Source organism: Mesoplodon bidens, assembly GCF_964165515.1.
Source record: "Mesoplodon bidens genome assembly, chromosome: 15".
In the NCBI taxonomy this organism is placed as follows: domain Eukaryota; kingdom Metazoa; phylum Chordata; class Mammalia; order Artiodactyla; family Ziphiidae; genus Mesoplodon; species Mesoplodon bidens.
In genome coordinates this window covers 82,295,943-82,314,172 of record NC_138171.1, presented here as the reverse complement: position 1 = coordinate 82,314,172, position 18,230 = coordinate 82,295,943, and positions in this window count along the sequence as shown.

Below are 18,230 nucleotides of genomic sequence, written 5' to 3'. Positions count from 1 at the left end.
ATCAACTAGTTCCTCAGCCTTCAGAGAAAGTTTTAATAGCATAGGTCAAGGTGGATCCAAGGCCATGCTTCTGTCTCATGTTTAGTAATAATAATCATCATAACTAAATTTAGTTAGCACTTACTGTGGCTAGGATCTGGGGAAAGAACTCTCACGTGAATTAGCTTATGTAATCCTTCACACATTAAACTCTTAACTCATTTAACCTGCCCTCTAAGTGGGTGCTAGATTGATAGATAAGGAAACAAACAAAGAGGGTTTTACTGACTTGCCTGGGACCCCATGAATGAGGCCACTGGAGCCAAGGCAGTCTGGTTCTGGATCTCTGGCCCAACTCCCTGGCAGCTCAGAGTGGGGCTGGGTCTTGCTCAGCCCTCAATACTCGGTGGGTCTAACCCACGCCAGGCCCAGAGCTGCCTTCTCTACGTTTGTTCATGCCTAGATTTCCTTGTTTTGCTATTGGTCACCGTTATTTTCCTTGGGTTTCCCATAAATGCAACATTTGAAAAATCCTAATGTTGTTGATTGACCCAGGAATTAAAAGGGATTTTTCCTGTGCTTTAGTCAGAGATGGAAAGGGAGGCTAACCTGGGCTTAAAGGTCCAGCATGGTGAGGAATGGAGTGAGCCAGCTCTCATTCATGGCAAAAGGCCGAGGATGGGGTGAGAAAGTGCAGAAACGTGGGAGGTCACCGAAGGATCACGTAGGGAGAAAGGTCTCTCTTACCTCCTGGTCTGGTCCCTCCCAAGTCAAGGAGAGGATGGTACAGAGCCTGCGTTAGTTATGTTTCTACCGCAGCCTGATTCTACCCCAGGTTTCCTTTTTTTTTTTTTTTTTTTTTTGAGGGATAGTTTATTTACGATATTATACAAGTTTTAGGTGACTATATTGTCCTTTTAAGAACCTTGGAACATTCACAAAAGTTAACCATCTATTAGTCCTCAAAAAAGAAAATCAACAAATCCCAAGATGTCGAAATAGCACAGATAAAATTCTCTGATCCAAAGGGGAAGAACACCGTAGAAATATTTTTTCAACTTCCTTAACAACTCTTGGAACAAAAAGGAAATCAAAACCAAAATTACACAATTTCTTTCTTAAAAATAACAAAAGAGCACATATCAGTTCATATAGGATAACCACAGAGCTCAGAGAAAAATATGTAACCTTAAATATTTATGTTAATTGATAAGTTATTCAAAGAAGAATAAAAGTTTAAGTTCCCAATTCAAGAAATTAGAGGGCACCAACAAACCATGTAGCTAATAAGTTGTCTAAACAAGACCAACGGTGGAAAACATAAGTATAAAAATTAAAATGTACCCCTAGGTTTTCTAGTTGATGGCGTTGGGGAGGGAAGAAGGGAGGGAGCTGGGCGAGAGGAAAACTGAGGGGCACCGTTCAAAGCTGGCGATTGGAATCTTGCCGGGACTGAGCAGAACAGATCAGTGTGTTCCTGCCTCAGTTCTCTGTAGCCCGCCCACACGGATGTGCTCACCTAAGCTGTCTTTAACGCGAGGTGCTTATAGGGAAAGAAAAAAAGAATATCGGTCAAGTGGACAAAGGTAAATAAAGAAGGGACGCCCTCCAGGCCCCCCCTTCCCCCATGGCCCGGGGGTAGAAGCGACTCCTGGCTCTCAGCTCCATCTACCTTGGGAGGGAGGAGGCATGAGAACCTGGCTGGCGTCTCAGGATGGCTGTAACTCCAGCTCAGCAGTCCCAGGACACGGCTGGCTGCCTACCCTCAGCTCAAGGGCCAGGTCCTTGATGAATATTTTCTGGCTGCCTCAAGAAGCCTTTGTCTCTCTTATAAATGTCCATCCTAGCGCCTGTAATAGTTGGTAGCTCTCGCTCGTTTCACAAGGTTGCCCACGCCTATTAAATGGAAATTCCTCAAGAGTGAGAGCCCTTACCTACCTTGGCAAACCTGATGGGTGGTACAAGGTCCAGCACAAAATAGGGACTAATACATATTTTGAAGAGTAAGTGTAGGTGAGTGTGCGAGTTAGCGAATAAGCAAATTCACGCCAATGGTGGTGGAAAATAAAGTGGGAACAGTAGCTTGTGTCCAAATTGTGTAGTACGTTTATCAGCCTTCTTTGCATTTAGTTGTAGTTATGTGACTAGTTCTAACCAATAGGACATAAGTCAAACTACTGTGTGCAGCACCCAGGAGACATCCTCAAGAGGCAGGCGCATGCCCTTCTTTGCCCCTTCTCCTTCCTGCTGGGGACAATGTGGGAGGATGTGATGGCTGCAGCTCCTGCTCTTACGACCAGAAACCACACATGAGAGCCATACGCACAATTTTAAATTTTCTAGTAGCCACATTTTTTTTTTTTGCGGTACACAGGTCTCTCACTGTTGCGGCCTCTCCCGTTGCGGAGCACAGGCTCCGGACGCGCAGGCTCAGCGGCCATGGCTCACGGGCCCAGCCGCTCCGCGGCATGTGGGATCTTCCCGGACCGGGGCACGAACCCTCGTCCCCTGCGTCGGCAGGCGGACTCCCAACCACTGCGCCACCAGGGAAGCCCAGCCGCATTTTTAAAAGTAGAAAGAAACAGGCAAATTAAATTTTAATAAAATATTTTTTGCATCATACTAAGTCTTTGAAATATCAGTTAGGACCAGCCACCCTTCCACAGAGATTCTGTGATGTGGCTACTGCATTGGGTGGCACAGTTTCAGATCAGAAGAAAAAAGCCTTGCTTTAAAAATGGCAGAGTACACAGTAGGAACAGCCTGGGTCCCTGAACATTATCGAGATGCCCCGCCAGCACTGAGGACCTCATCGCTAGACTAGACTCTACTTACATTAGAGAGGAAAAAACTTCTATTTTCTTTTTTTATATATAAATTTATTTATTTATTTTTGGCTGTGTTGGGTCTTCATTGCTGCGTGCTGGCTTTCTCTAGTTGCCGCGAGCGGGGGCTACTCTTCGTTGCGGTGCGCGGGGCTTCTCATTGCGGTGGCTTCTCTCGTTGCGGGAGCACGGGCTCTAGGCACGCGGGCTCAGTAGTTGTGGCTCGCGGGCTCTAGAGTGCAGGCTCAGTAGTTGTGGTGCACAGGCTTAGTGGCTCCGTGGTGCATGGGATTTTCTCAGACCAGGGCTCGAACCCACGTCCCTTGCACTGGCAGGTGGATTCTTAAGCACTGCGCCACCAGGGCAGTCCCCAAACTTCTGTTTTCTTTCAACCATTGTTATTTTTGGTTTCCTGCCACGTGTAGCAGCACTGAGTTCTAATGGCTTCACTAAAACTGTGTTTGACCCTGTGTCCCCATTCAGCTCCTAGCCGTGATACGAAGCAAGCGTGATCAGGACTGGGACTCTGATGTGCTGAGCAGGAAGGAGTCCACAGAAGTGGTACCCTGGAGGCCCACACAGGGTTTTGTTTGCCTTCCTAGTGTTTGCTCAACGTTTAAAAATCCAGACTTTCAAGTGCTGTCATCAAATAACTGGCAATGCCAAGCCAGCCACAATTGGCCAAAGCCGAGGTCCAGGTGGCTCCTTCAGACAGAGCCTGTAGTCTCTGTTTGCCACAGTACTCACCTCTCCCTTTTCTTAATACTGGGGATATACCTCCCTCAAAGATGTGTAGTGGATGCTGGCTGTGACCCCGTCCAGTGTCCCGTCCTCCACCTCCTGTGAAGACTACAGTTCACAGCTCTTCCCGTCTCCAAATCATTCTTCTCAGCTAAATGGGGGCTGCCTCCTAAGAAGTCACGTGCCCTTTCCTATCAGGTGTTCTCCTAGCTAATGATGGACTGACACAGGCGTGCAAAAGGCTCACCCTACCCCATCCCCCTCTGCTTCCTTGCCTCAAGGGGGGACCAGCCCTGTGGGACATTTCCTGCTCCAGAGCTCCCCGTGGTATCAGGCCGAAGCTCCACTCCAGCTGAGGCCATACCCAGTTCGGCTTCTTCCCCGGCTCTGCCCTTCCCCCCTCACTCCCTCTCCTGAGAGTGCCCCGGCAGCAAAGCAAATGCACCAAAATTCCCGTACCAGGTACAGCGTCCAGGGCAAAAGCCCCTGAGTCTTCAATCCCTGGTTTAGAGGGAGAACTGAAGCATGCTGAAACCGTTAAAAAAGAACTTCTCTACCAGGCAAGGCCGTAGTACCTAGCCAGCCAGAAGAGGCGTGCTTCAAGTAGTCACAGTCAAGCTTCAGAGATCAATATAGGCTGTCAGATTGATGGGTATCAGGAGGGACCCAGAATGCATTCCTGCAGTGGCCTGAGAGAGTTACTATTGTAAGCAAGAACATGATTCTTTGTCCCATACACCATGGGCTTACTTACCTCCTAATTTTTGCCTGCCCTCTCTTGGAGGTCCTTCCTCTGTCATCAGCTGGGCAAACAGCTCATCCACAGTCAACACTGTGAAACCAATATGATCCCTGACTGCTGCCAGCATGGGGTTGGGAGGTGCCTTCCTCAACATGAGCCCCAGCAGAAGAGCTTCATTTCTGGGCACAGGATGGCTAGCCCATTGTTTTACACTAATTAGGTCATGTTCCATTTTCATACTCTGCTGAAAATAACTGAATCCCTGAGAGCATGCCTAAGGCATCCAGGGTGTTTATCAGAGAACCTCCTGAGAGGAATGTTATTGGCTGAGAGCCTCCAGCTGCTGCAACTTCAGATCCACTCAGTATTCACGCTGAGACCATGCAGCTGCCGGCAAATGATGAAACGTGGTGAGGGTACTTGAGTCAGGTCATTTCTGCCAGGGGTCTCTCAATGAGCAACCCTTGCTATGAGGCTCCCCAGTGGTCTGGCTGTGACTTTCTCAGAGATGCAATGCAGTCTGAGGCTCACCCTACCCCAACCCCCTCCGCTTCCCTCCCTCTTTTCACAGGACTCAGGCCTGTATCTGCTCTGAAGCCTCTCTTCGTCTACTCCTGTCCCCTCTCCTTTTTTATTCTTTGCAGGCATTTCCCCCAGGAAACTTCTCAGCCTTTCCATTCCATCCTGGCATCTGCTCCTCACAGGATGCAAGCTGACATATTGGAGTTAAGCCCTGAGGGGTGATCCATGGAGCTGTGGGTGGAAAGTGAAGATCAAGCATAAACAAGACATTACAATGGAATCCAAGGTAGCAACACTTAAAATTATGGCCAGGACTTGTTAATTAGCGTGGAAAGATGTTTACGATAAAGTAAATCGGGAAATTACAAAACAGTATGTAGTGTGTACTCCAAATTTATTTTATGAAATTTATATACAGAGAACGTTTAGAAGACTGCCTCAAAATGTTGATTGCTTTGCAGAAGTCTCTGCTTTTGTCTTTTTTGCACATTTCCATTTTCAAATTTCCCCACAGGAGAAATAGTTTCAGCCTGGAGGAGGAGTACCTCAGAGCCCAGAGCACTTTGGGAAGATCATCCTGGTCTCAGATACCATCGAGCCCCAGGGCTGCCCCATGAAGGGCACCACGTGAGCACCCAGGGCCGAGGGAAGAACTTTGAGACCTGATAGCAGGAACCTGGAGGGAAGGCCCTGGAGCGAGTGTGAGAGGGTCTCCCTCGCGGCCGAAGCAGGGATGATTTAATCCCTACCCCCACCAGCACCACCTGTCCGATTCTGATGCGTTTCTTCTAGGTCCCCAATGATCTGGCTGTGTGTATTTATTACAGCTCATTCATTCATTCAACCCCGATTTACTGAGCTCTACTCTTGGCTGGTTCGGTTAAGTTCTGAGGATTCTAAGATACGGCAGACATCAACAGCGGCCTCTTGCTGTCCATTCTGCTGTTAAGAAAATGATGATTTTGTTCCGGGCAGCAGCATGTCTGGTTACAAACCACGTGGCCCAGCCCTCCTTGCAGCTAGGAGGGGGCTGGCTCGACCTGCAGGCTCCTTTGCTCTTCATCCTCCCCCATCTCTGGAAAGTAGATGGGATGCTCGAGTGGAACAGCCACCTTAGGACTGTGAAATGAACATGAGGGGCAAAGACTATATTAAAGACGTTGGAGCAAAAATCTTGAAAGAATCAGTCACTTGCAGCATCATCAGATCACCAAAATGGACCTCCAGAGTTCTTGGTATATGAGAAAAACAAACCTCCTAGTCTGTTTAAAGCACTGTTTGGGTAGTTTCTGTAACTTGCAGCTTAACAGCATCCTAAGTGGTGCAAACAGAATGAGTTACAAGCCCTGCCCTGCGTACGGACAGAGAACAGACAACTAAAAGGCAATTAGGAAACAGGCTATCAGCAGGGTAGAGCACAGATACCCGGTTCTCTGGGCACGTATATCAAGGACAATGCACAAGAATCAGGGGATCAGAGAGGCTTTTCTAGAGGACACAACACTTGGGTTGAGTCATGAAAAGTAAGTGGGGATTCAGGGAGACAAAGGGAGGAAGAGAGTGTGAATGGTTCTGGGCAGAGGCCATTTAGAATGGCTGGAGCATAGAAAAAGGGCAGGGATGCAGGAGATGGGGCCTGGGCTGCAGATCTTAGAACTCTAGCCAAGGTAAGGAGCTAGACTTTTATTCTTGGGGTAGTGGAGCAGTCCGTTTGCATTTTGGCATGAGTATTTGTGCTACTCTGGTGGAGAATGGATGGGTAGGGTAGGGTTGGGTGAAGATTACTGATGCTGCCGTCCAGAAGAAAGAAGGTAGTTGGAATAGAAGGTGGAAGGAAAGCCTCAGAGGATGGAAAGGGATCCCAGGAAGATGAAGGGGTCTGAGAGGAAGCAGGAGGCCACATCCACATCCAAGTAGCCCTGAAGAGTCATACAAGAGGGAGAAGCAATCATGTGGGAGCATTCGGGGGATGGCCAACCTGCGGCAGAGCCAGGAGGGCTTGGTAAGGCCAGAGGTGGAGAGGACATTCACTGCAACACAAAGCCACAAATACATCATCATGGCCACTAAGGTTTAGAAGGGAAGGTAGACGTGGAACTCAGCAACAGCAGTCAGTATGGTTCGTGCTGTGGGAGAGATATGCCGGGGGAATGCGGGGTGGAGGAAGCATGGCCAGGTCTGCCAAGGCAGTGGAGGCTTGAGAAAAGCATCTTCCGGGAGCTGACCCTGAGTCGAACCTGGAAAGATGGGGTTGGTAGAGGTTCAGCAGGGAGACACTCGGGTCGAGTGGCTTACAGGGTGGTGTTCCAACCAGACGTAGAGTACTCAGAGCAAAAACAAAGGGGCAGAGACACCAATCATTCTGGGTTGTTAAAAGAAGCAGTAAGTTCTCAGATGCTGAGGAGGAAGTGGAGTGTGGTGCCAGGTAAGGCTAGAGAGGAAATCACAGGCCAGGCCAGATCTCTGAAAGCCTTTGCAGTCCATGCTAAGGACTTTGGTATAAGTCTGTAGGTAGAGGGGCTCTACAAGGATTTGAAGCAGAGAAGTGATGTGATCTGATTTGCATTTCAGGAAGATCCTGCTGGCGCAGAATGAAGGCTAGAAATGGAGATAATTACAAGTTTATTGCAAAATCCTGGGCAGGGACCAGAACGAAAGCCATAATAATGAAGGTAAAGAAGAGGTGACAGGTAGGTGAGATGTTAGGACTCAGAGCTGATTTGTTAGGAAAGGTGAGGGACAGGGAACATCACCCCCAGGTTTACGGCTTGGGTAGAGGTGGCTGGTGATGCCATTCTCCCAAAACAGGGTCTTCACAAAAGAAGAGGAATACGGTTAGGAGAGAAAAAGATAAGTTCAGTGTCAGGTATTGGACCTTGGATGTCTGGGGCACACAGGAAGAGCTCTCCAGTAGAAGGTGGGACCTCAGCATCCCAGAGCTGAGAGACAGGGACATGTGGAGCTGGGTGTGTGCGTGTAGGGGTGGGAGATGGCCTTAGGCCTGTGTGCTTGGGAGTGAAGATTGAGGGGCCAGGAGAGGAGCCTGAGAAGGGACTGTCAGTGAGGTAGGAGGAGACCTGAGACAGCGTTGCCAGAGAGGCTGGCAGAGAATGATGTTTTCAGAAGAAGAGGACACGTTCAACAACCCTGGATGCCTCAGAGAGATTCCCCACAATGAAGCTCGAAAAAAGTCCATTGGATTTGACGTTTATAAGGTTGTTGTTGACCGAAGCTAGAGATCTTTCAGTGAGGTGGTGGGGCGAGAGGCCAGATGGGGGTGAGCCCAACGGTGTGGGTGGTGCATCAAGGAGAGGGAGCCATGATCATAGGAAGCTGACTTCTAACCCCCCATCCCCACCCCGTGCCCGTGGCCCCGTGCTGGCAGCAAGACCAAGACGAGCCGGGCTCTAAGGGACTCTGAAGACTTTCATTCATTTGTTCATCCATGTGTTTATCAAACATTATCTATAGAGTGTCTACTCTATGCCAAGTCCTGTGCTGGGCACCCAGACCCAAAAGATGAGTGAGACCCAGTTGCTGCCCTAGAGATACTCAGGGTTTAATTGGAAACACACCCAAAGATCAGACATGTAGCCATGTGATGGAGTCCCTGTTATAACTGAGTGAGGAAGGATGACGGAAATCAAGGAAGGCTTCATGGAGCGAGCTGGGTATTTAGAATCTGTTATATCCACCATGGCCAGCCAGGAAATCCCTTGAAGCAGGGGAGGGACAGGATCAGCTTTCTGTTGTGGTTTCATGCAGACAAGTGATGAATTTTCACAAATGTGCTACCCTCATGTAAGCAGCACCCGGAACAAGAAACAGGACGTGACCAGCCTCCAGAAGCCCTTCCTGTCTCTTTTTGGCCAACGGCCCCCACCCAACCCCCGCCCTTTTTTTTTTTTTTTTTTACATTAAGAAAGAGTACTCGGCTCTCATTTGTGTTTTCTGTCTTTTGCTCAAGATTCCATCTATGAGATTCTTCTGTATCGCTGTGTGTAGCACTAGCTGGTCACTCTCCGACTGTCTATTAGGAAGATGTGGCAAAGATGCGAACGAGTAGACTGCGAAACTCAGTCCCTTCCTTTGCTCTGCAGTCCTGGTGCATCTAACTGACCAGCTACCTTGGCTCCTTACCCCTCCCCAGATTCATGTGGGCGGGGCCAGCTCTCCCCACGCCCCACCTCTCTCCGTAAGAGTCATTATTCACTTCTCGGATAGCTTACAATGTTCACTTAGGTGCAAGGTCTCTTGACCGTCCACCTGTGCACATGTGTGTACATGTACCTGTGCATTTGTGTGTGTGTGTGTGTGTGTGTCGGCAGGGAAGGAGAGGGATGGCACTCTGTACGGTTTGCTCCAGCCTGGGCCCCATTTGGGGGGTGGCCCGTGAGGCCAAAAGGCTGTCCTGGAGAGAGGCCAGCTTGCAGGGGGAGTTGTGATGGACAAAATGGGAAGCAGAGCGGTGGGTGGCATGGCAGGGTGTGAATGACGGAGCCAGAGCCCTGCCTGTCCCAGTAATGAAGGGACCACCCTCAGAGGAGACCTAAGTCATTACTGTCATTCTTAACTGCCACCCCCTCGAACGCTCGGGAAGCTTTCAAATCCCAGAGCAATCCATTCCCCATTTCTGCTGAAAGAAAAATGAGAAATCATATGCTGGGAGGAATAAGTAATTCCTGCCTGTCTTTTTAAAAATACATCAAGTCCCTGCAGAGAATATGCTTTCAAACAGAGGCCTTCAGATCCTGATCAGCAGGGCGGTTTCTGCTGCCAAGGCCTCTGCTGCCGACAGCTCCTCATCAGATTCCTGAAGGAAGAGGTTATATCGCTAACAAGACCTACCCTTGGAGTCTCTCTTGCCTGAGTTTTGTCCCAGGTGCCCTTTATTCTTCCCTTCGCCTATTCAGAGGTTAATAAGCTCGTATTTTCAAGAGCAGCTCTGGTGTGAAGGATAGCTGGCTCCGTTCCCTCTCGACTTAGAAGGAAGATGTGTTCTTTCAGAAGTCGGCAGTGGAAATGTTTACAGACCTGACCTGCCAGGTGAAAGGGCTCTAGTGTAAATCCTGTTGGGCTGAGGGCCTTGTGGGGAGTGGGAGGCTGGGGGCTCTGGAAAGGTGAGGACTCCTTGCCTCTGAAATATACATCGGCTTTCTCTTTGCAGGCATCCAGGCTAGTGCTTTGCTTGCTCTGTATTTCTGCGTTCCCTTGTCTGCAAGAGTCTGAGTATCTCACGAATTGGCAGGATGGCCTCTGGCTCCAGTAACCTTAGAATATGGGTTGGGAGCCCAGACCTGAGAACTAGAAGGGTGTGTCCTAGAACTTCTAGCTACTTAGGGGCAGAATCGGGACTAGGTAGTTTCAGAAGCTATTGTCTCCTTCCTCCTAACATGAAGTTTCTCTTCTCTGTTTACCTCTCAGCAGCCTTCTGGTGAGAGTTCTCTGATAATCCTTTGTCATGTTTCTGTGATCTAAGTCACTGTCTTTTTTTAGTCTCCATGAATATTTTCCTGATCATGTCAGGACATATTCTCAAGAAAAATATGCTATAATAACCACATGAGGTTATTAATGGCTGCTGTTAGGCAACGTGGAGTCCACGTCCCAAGAGTATTTGCATTTCAGTAGCAGTAGAGGCACACACACACCTCAAATTGTTATTTGTAAGATTTACGGTGTTCCGACGTCCCGCTTTCTCAGCACGTGGAAAGTTGAACTTCTCCCTCCCTGTTTAATCAGGTGTGGCCACATGACCCTCTTGGGCCAATGAAATGTAAGTGGAGGTGGCATGTGTCGCTGCTGGTGAAAACTTTAAGAACCAGTGTGTGATTTGCCACATTCTTTGTCTTGCCTCACCAGTTGAAAGCCTATGTCAAGGTGGGTCTACTCACCCAGGACAGAACCTGTAGGGGAGTGAGAAATAAACTTTATTGGATTAAATGTCTGAGATTTGGGGGATGTTTATTACTGCAGGATAACCTAGCATATCCATGCTGATAGATAGGCTGTGGAATTTCAGGCATTTAAAATGGCATGCCCAATAGCACTGGACAGTTAGGGGACATGGACTATGTCATTGTGTCCTAGCCTACTTCTATAATCACCATGCACCAAGCCACAGCTTTGGGCATGTGGAGTACACCCAGCCTCTAAGCTGTATTAATTGGGGGCACTCATTGACTTGAAGGTGAGAGGAGTGTCAGAAAGTGAGCCCAGGCCACGTAACACCTGCCTCATTCCTCTTCAGGGCCAGACAACTCCAAGTGTGTGTGTGGCCAGGTAGAGACTTGATCAAGCCCAGAAGATGTTTGGGCTACGAACCCAGGCTGTGTACATTATTGGATTGTAATTTATATCCCTTTGCCCTGATTTGATTTTTCCCTGTATTGCTTTTCTCTAAAAATAAAACATAAATCTTTGTGGTCAGTGTTACAGAAGGCAGTCAAATCGTTCCCTGTGTCTTCTCAAACAGAACCTCAAAGTTAGCCGTTGCAAATTCAATCCCACAGAATTTTATTAAGAACCAACTACGTGCCCTTAGAGATGGTCCCTGCCTTAGCTTTCACAGTCTAGCAGAGAAGATGAAACATTAAAAAATAACTGGAACAAAATGTAAGCACTGTATATAGCTCATTCATTCAATAAACATTTAGTGAAGATGACTGTGTCCTAGGTAACAGAAGTTATAGAAAGTATAGATGTATGGCTAGACAGTTATAGAAACACTTAGGAGCAACTATCTCCTTCTGGAAGAAGGGAGGTGTTCTAGATAGTTTTGCTTCATAACAAACCACCCCAAACCCCAGTGACTTAAAATAGCCATTGTATTAAATTCACAGGTTCTATGGGTTGGGAATCCAGGCAGGGAACAGTGGAAATAGATTATCTCTGCTACTAACATCTTGAAGGACGCTAAGGGGGTAGGTGACCTCATGGTCTGGGACTGGAGTCATTGAGAGACTGGCTCCTGGACTGGGGTGATTCAAAGAGGAGGCTTTGCTGAAACCGACAACTGGCAGGTCACCTTTCAATGTGGCTTGAGCTTCTCACAGTATGGAGGCTGGGTCCCAAGAGGGAGCTTACAGAAGGAGTGCCATGAGAGTGAGTGTTCCACAAGAAGTAGGAGCACATGGTAAGGCCTTTTGTGACCTAGCCTTGGAAATCTTACAGTGCCACTTCCTCTGCATTCTATTGGTTTGTAAGTCAGCCACTAAGGCCAACCTAGGTGCAAGGCATGAGACATAGATGCCACCTCTCAATGAGAGGAACATACAAGAATTTGTAGACACGTTTTACTTATTTTAGTTTATTTATTTTTTATATAGCAGGTTCTTATTAGTTATGTATTTTATACATATTAGTGTATATATGTCAAACCCAATCTCCCAATTCATCCCACCACCACTACCACCCACCCCCACCCTGGTCTTTCCTCCTTTTTGTGCCCATACATTTGTTCTCTATGTCTGTGTCTCTATTTCTGCCTTGCAGAATGGTTCATCTGTATCATTTTTCTAAATTCCACATATATGCATTAATATACGATATTTTTTTTCTCTTTCTGACTTACTTCACTCTGTATGACAGTCTCTAGATCCATCCACCTCTCAACAAATGACCCAATTTCGTTCCTTTTCATGGCTGAGTAATATTCCATTGTATATATGTACCACATCTTCTTTATCCATTCATCTGTCGATGGACATCTAGGTTGCTTCCATGACCTGGCTATTGTAAATGCTGCTGCAATGAACATTGGGGTGCATGTGTCTTTTTGAATTATGGTTTTCCCTGGGTATATGCCCAGGAGTGAGATTCCTGGGTCATATGGTAATTCTGTTTTTAGTTTTTTAAGCAACCTCCATACTGTTCTCCACAGTGGCTGTATCAATGTACATTCCCACCAACAGTGCAAGAGTGTTCCCTTTTCTCCGCACCCTCTCTAGCATTTGTTGTTTGTAGATTTTCGGATGATGGCCCTTCTAATTGGTGAGAGGTGATACCTCATTGTAGTTTTGATTTGCATTTCTCTAATAATTAGTGATGTTGAGCAGCTTTTCCTGTGCCTCTTGGCCAGCAGTATTTCTTCTTTGGAGAGATGTCTGTTTAGATCTTCTGCCCATTTTTGGATTGGGTTGTTTGTTTTTTTAATATTGAGCTGCATGAGCTGTTTATATATTTTGGAGATTAATCCTTTGTCCGTTGAATCATTTGCAAATATTTTCTCCCATTCTGAGGGTTGTCTTTTTGTCTTGTTTATAGTATCCTTTGCTGTGCAAAAGATTTGAAGTTTCATTAAGTCCCATTTGTTTATTTTTGTTTTTATTTCCATTACTCTAGAAGGTGGGTCAAAAAAGATCTTGCAGTGATTTATGTCAAAGAGTGTTCTTTCTATGTTTCCCCCTAAGAGTTATATTGTGTCCCGTCTTACATTTAGATCTTTAATCCATTTTGAGTTTATTTCTGTGTATGGTGCTAGGGAGTGTTCTAATTTCATTCTTTTACATGTAGCTGTCCAGTTTTCCCAGCACCACTTATTGAAGAGACTGTCTTTTCTCCATTGTATACCCTTGCCTCCTTTGTCATAGATTAGTTGACCATAGGTGCATGGGTTTATCTCTGGGCTTTCTATCCTGTTCCATTGATCTATATCTCTGTTTTTGTGCCAGTACCATATTGTCTTCATTACTGTAGCTTTGTAGTATAGTCTGAAGTAAGGGAGTCTGATTCCTCCTGCTCCATTTTTTTCCCTCAAGACTGCTTTGGCTATTCGGGGTCTTTTGTGTCTCCATACAAATTTTAAGATTTTTGTTCTAGTTCTGTAAAAAATGCCATTGATAATTTGATAGGGATTGCACTGAATCTGTAGATTGCTTTGAGCAGTATACTCATTTTCACAATATTGATTCTTCCAATCCAAGAACATGGTATATCTCTCCATCTGTTTGTGTCGTCTTTAATTTCTTTCATCAGTCTCTTATTATTTTCTGAATACAGATCTTTTACCTCCTTAGGTAGGTTTTTTCCTAGGTATTTTATTCTTTTTGTTGCAGTGGTGAATGGGATTGTTTCCTTAATTTCTCTTTCTGACTTTTCACTGTTAGTATAGAGGAATACAAGAGATTTCTGTGCACTAATTTTGTATCCTGCAACTTTACCAAATTCATTGATTAGCTCTAGTAGTTTTCTGGTGGCATTTTTAGGATTGTCTCTATGTAGTATCATGTCATCTGCAAACAGTGACCATTTTACTTCTTTTTTTTTTTTACATCTTTATTGGACTATAATTGCTTTACAATGGTGTGTTATAACAAAGTGAATCAATTATACATATACATATGTTCCCATGTCTCCTCCCTCTTTTGTATCCCGCCCTCCCACCCTCCCTATCCCAACCATCCAGGTGGTCACAAAGCACCGAGCTGATCTCCCTGTGCTATGTGGCTGCTTCCCACTAGCTATCTATTTTACGTTTGGTAGTGTATATATGTCCATGCCACTCTCTCACTTTGTCACAGCTTACCCTTCCCCCTCCCCATATCCTCAAGTCCATTCTCTAGTAGGTCTGTGTCTTTATTCCCATCTTACCCCTAGGTTCTTCATGACATTTTTTTCCTTATATTCCATATATATGTGTTAGCATACGGTATTAGTATTTCTCTTTCTGACTTATTTCACTCTGTATGACAGACTCTAGGTCCATCCACCTCACTACAAATAACTCAATTTCATTTCTTTTTATGGCTGAGTAATATTCCATTGTGTATATGTGCCACATCTTCTTTATCCATTCATCCAATGATGGACACTTAGGTTGTTTCCATCTCCTGGCTATTGTAAATAGAGCTGCAATGAACATTTTGGCACATGACTCTTTTTGAATTATGGTTTTCTCAGGGTATATGCCCAGTAGTGGGATTGCTGGGTCATATGGTAGTTCTATTTGTAGTTTTTTAAGGAACCTCCATACTGTTCTCCATAGTGGCTGTACCAACTCACATTCCCACCAGCAGTGCAAGAGTGTTCCCTTTTCTCCAAACCCTCTCCAGCATTTATTGTTTCTAGATTTTTTGACGATGGCCATTCTGACTGGTGTGAGATGATATCTCATTGTAGTTTTGATTTGCATTTCTCTAATGATTAATGATGTTGAGCATGCTTTCATGTGTTTGTTGGCAATCTGTATATCTTCTTTGGAGAAATGTCTGTATAGGTCTTCTGCCTATTTTTGGATTGGGTTGTTTGTTTTTTTGTTATTGAGCTGCATGAGCTGCTTATAAATTTTGGAGATTAATCCTTTGTCAGTTGCTTCATTTGCAAATATTTTCTCCCATTCTGAGGGTTATCTTTTGGTCTTGTTTATGGTTTCCTTTGCTGTGCAAAAGCTTTGAAGTTTCATTAGGTCCCACTTGTTTATTTTTGTTTTTATTTCCATTTCTCTAGGAGGTGGGTCAAAAAGGATCTTTCTGTGATTTACGTCATAGAGTGTTCTGCCTATGTTTTCCTCTAAGAGTTTGATAGTTTCTGGCCTTTCATTTAGGTCTTTAATCCATTTTGAGCTTATTTTTGTGTGTTCTAATCTCATACTTTTACATGTCCCTGTCCAGTTTTCCCAGCACCATTTATTGAAGAGGCTGTCCTTTCTCCACTGTACATTCCTGCCTCCTTTATCAAAGATAAGGTGACCATATGTGCGTGGGTTTATCTCTGGGCTTTCTATCCTGTTCCATTGATCTATCTTTCTTTTTTTGTGCCAGTACCATACAGTCTTGATTACTGTAGCTTTGTAGTATAATCTGAAGTCAGGGAACTTGATTCCTCTAGCTCCCTTTTTCGTTCTCAAGATTGCTTTGGCTATTCAGGGTCTTTTGTGTTTCTATACAAATTGTGAAATTTTTTGTTCTAGTTCTGTGAAAAATGCCAGTGGTAGTTTCATAGGGATTGCACTGAATCTGTAGATTGCTTTGGGTAGTAGAGTCATTTTCACAGTGTTGATTCTTCCAATCCAAGAACATGGTATATCTCTCCATCTATGTGTATCATCTTTAATTTCTTTCATCAGTGTCTTATAATTTTCTGCATAGAGTTCTTTTGTCTCCTTAGGTAGGTTTATTCCTAGGTATTTTATTATTTTTGTTGCAATGGTAAATGGGAGTGTTTTCTTGGTTTCACTTTCAGAGTTTTCATCATTAGTGTATAGGAATGCCAGAGATTTCTGTGCATTAATTTTGTATCCTGCTACTTTACCAAATTCATTGATTAGCTCTAGTAGTTTTCTGGTGGCATTTTTAGGATTCTCTATATATAGTATCATGTCATCTGCAAACAGTGACAGTCTTACTTCTTCTTTTCTGATTTGGATTCCTTTTATTTCCTTTTCTTCTCTGATTGCTGTGGCTAGGACTTCCAAAACTATGTTGAATAAGAGTGGTGAGAGTGGGAAACCTTGTCCTGTTCTTGATCTTAGTGGAAATGCTTTCAGTTTTTCACCATTGAGGATGATGTTGGCTGTGGGTTTGTCATATATGGCCTTTATTATGTTGAGGAAAGTTCCCTCTATGCCTACTTTCTGCACGGTTTTTATCATAAATGGGTGTTGAATTTTGTCGAAAGCTTTCTCTGCATCTATTGAGATGATCATATGGTTTTTCTCCTTCAATTTGTTAATATGGTGTATCACGTTGATTGATTTACGTATATTGAAGAATCCTTGCATTCCTGGAATATACCCCACTTGATCATGGTGTATGATCCTTCTAATGTGCTGTTGGGTTTTGTTTGCTAGTATTTTGTTGAGGATTTTTGCATCTATGTTCATCAGTGATATTGGCCTGTAGTTTTCTTTCTTTGTGACATCCTTGTCTGGTTTTGCTATCAGGGTGATGGTGGCCTCGTTGAATGAGTTTGGGAGTGTTGCTCCCTCTGCTAGAAGAGTTTGAGAAGGATAGGTGTTAGCTCTTCTCTAAATGTTTGATAGAATTCGCCTGTGAAGCCATCTGGTCTTGGGCTTTTGTTTGTTGAAAGATTTTTAATCACATTTTCAATTTCCGTGCTTGTGGTTGGTCTGTTCATATTTTCTATTTCTTCCTGATTCAGTCTTGGCAGGTTGTGCATTTCTAAGAATTTGTCCATTCTTCCAGGTTGTCCATTTTATTGGCATAGAGTTGCTTGTAGTAACCTCTCATGATCTTTTGTATTTCTGCAGTGTCAGTTGTTACTTCTCCTTTTTCATTTCTAATTCTATTGATTTGAGTCTTCTTCCTTTTTTTCTTGATGAGTCTGGCTAATGGTTTATCAATTTTGTTTATCTTCTCAAAGAACCAGCTTTTAGTTTTATTGATCTTTGCTAGCGTTTCCTTCATTTCTTTTTCATTTATTTCTGATCTGATCTTTATGATTTCTTTCCTTCTGCTAACTTTGGTGTTTTTTTCTTCTTCTTTCTCTAATTGCTTTAGGTGCAAAGTTAGGTTGTTTATTCGAGATGTTTCCTGTTTCTTAAGGTAGGATTGTATTGCTATAAACTTCCCTCTTAGAACTGTTTTTGCTGCATCCCATAGGTTTTGGGTCATCATGTCTCCATTGTCATTTGTTTCTAGGTATTTTTTGATTTCCTCTTTGATTTCTTCAGTGATCACTTCGTTATTAAGTAGTGTATTGTTTAGCCTCCATGTGTTTGTATTTTTTACAGATCTTTTCCTGTAATTGATATCTAGTCTCAGAGCATTGTGGTTGGAAAAGATACTTGATACAATTTCAATTTTCTTAAGTTTACCAAGGCTTGATTTGTGACCCAAGATATGATCTATCCTGGAGAATATTCCATGAGCACTTGAGAAAAATGTGTATTCTGTTGTTTTTGGATGGAATGTCCTATAAATATCAATTAAGTCCATCTTGTTTAATGTATCATTTAAAGCTTGTGTTTCCTTATTTATTTTCATTTTGGATGATCTGTCCATTGGTAAAAGTGGGGTGTTAAAGTCCCCTACTATGAATGTGTTACTGTCAATTTCCCCTTTTATGACTGTTAGCATTTGCCTGATGTATTGAGGTGCTCCTATGTTGGGTGCATAAATATTTACAATTGTTATATCTTTTTCTTGGATCAATCCCTTGATTATTATGTAGTGTACTTCTTTGTCTCTTCTAATAGTCTTTATTTTTAAGTCTATTTTGTCTGATATGAGAATTGTTACTCTAGCTTTCTTTTGGTTTCCATTTGCATGGAATATCTTTTTCCATCCCCTTACTTTCAGTCTGTATGTGTCTCTAGGTCTGAAGTGGGTCTCTGGTAGACAGCATATATATGGGTCTTGTTTTTGTATCCATTCAGCCAGTCTGTGTCTTTTGGTGGGAGCATTTAATCCATTTACATTTAAGGTAATTATCGATATGTATATTCCTATTCCCATTTTCTT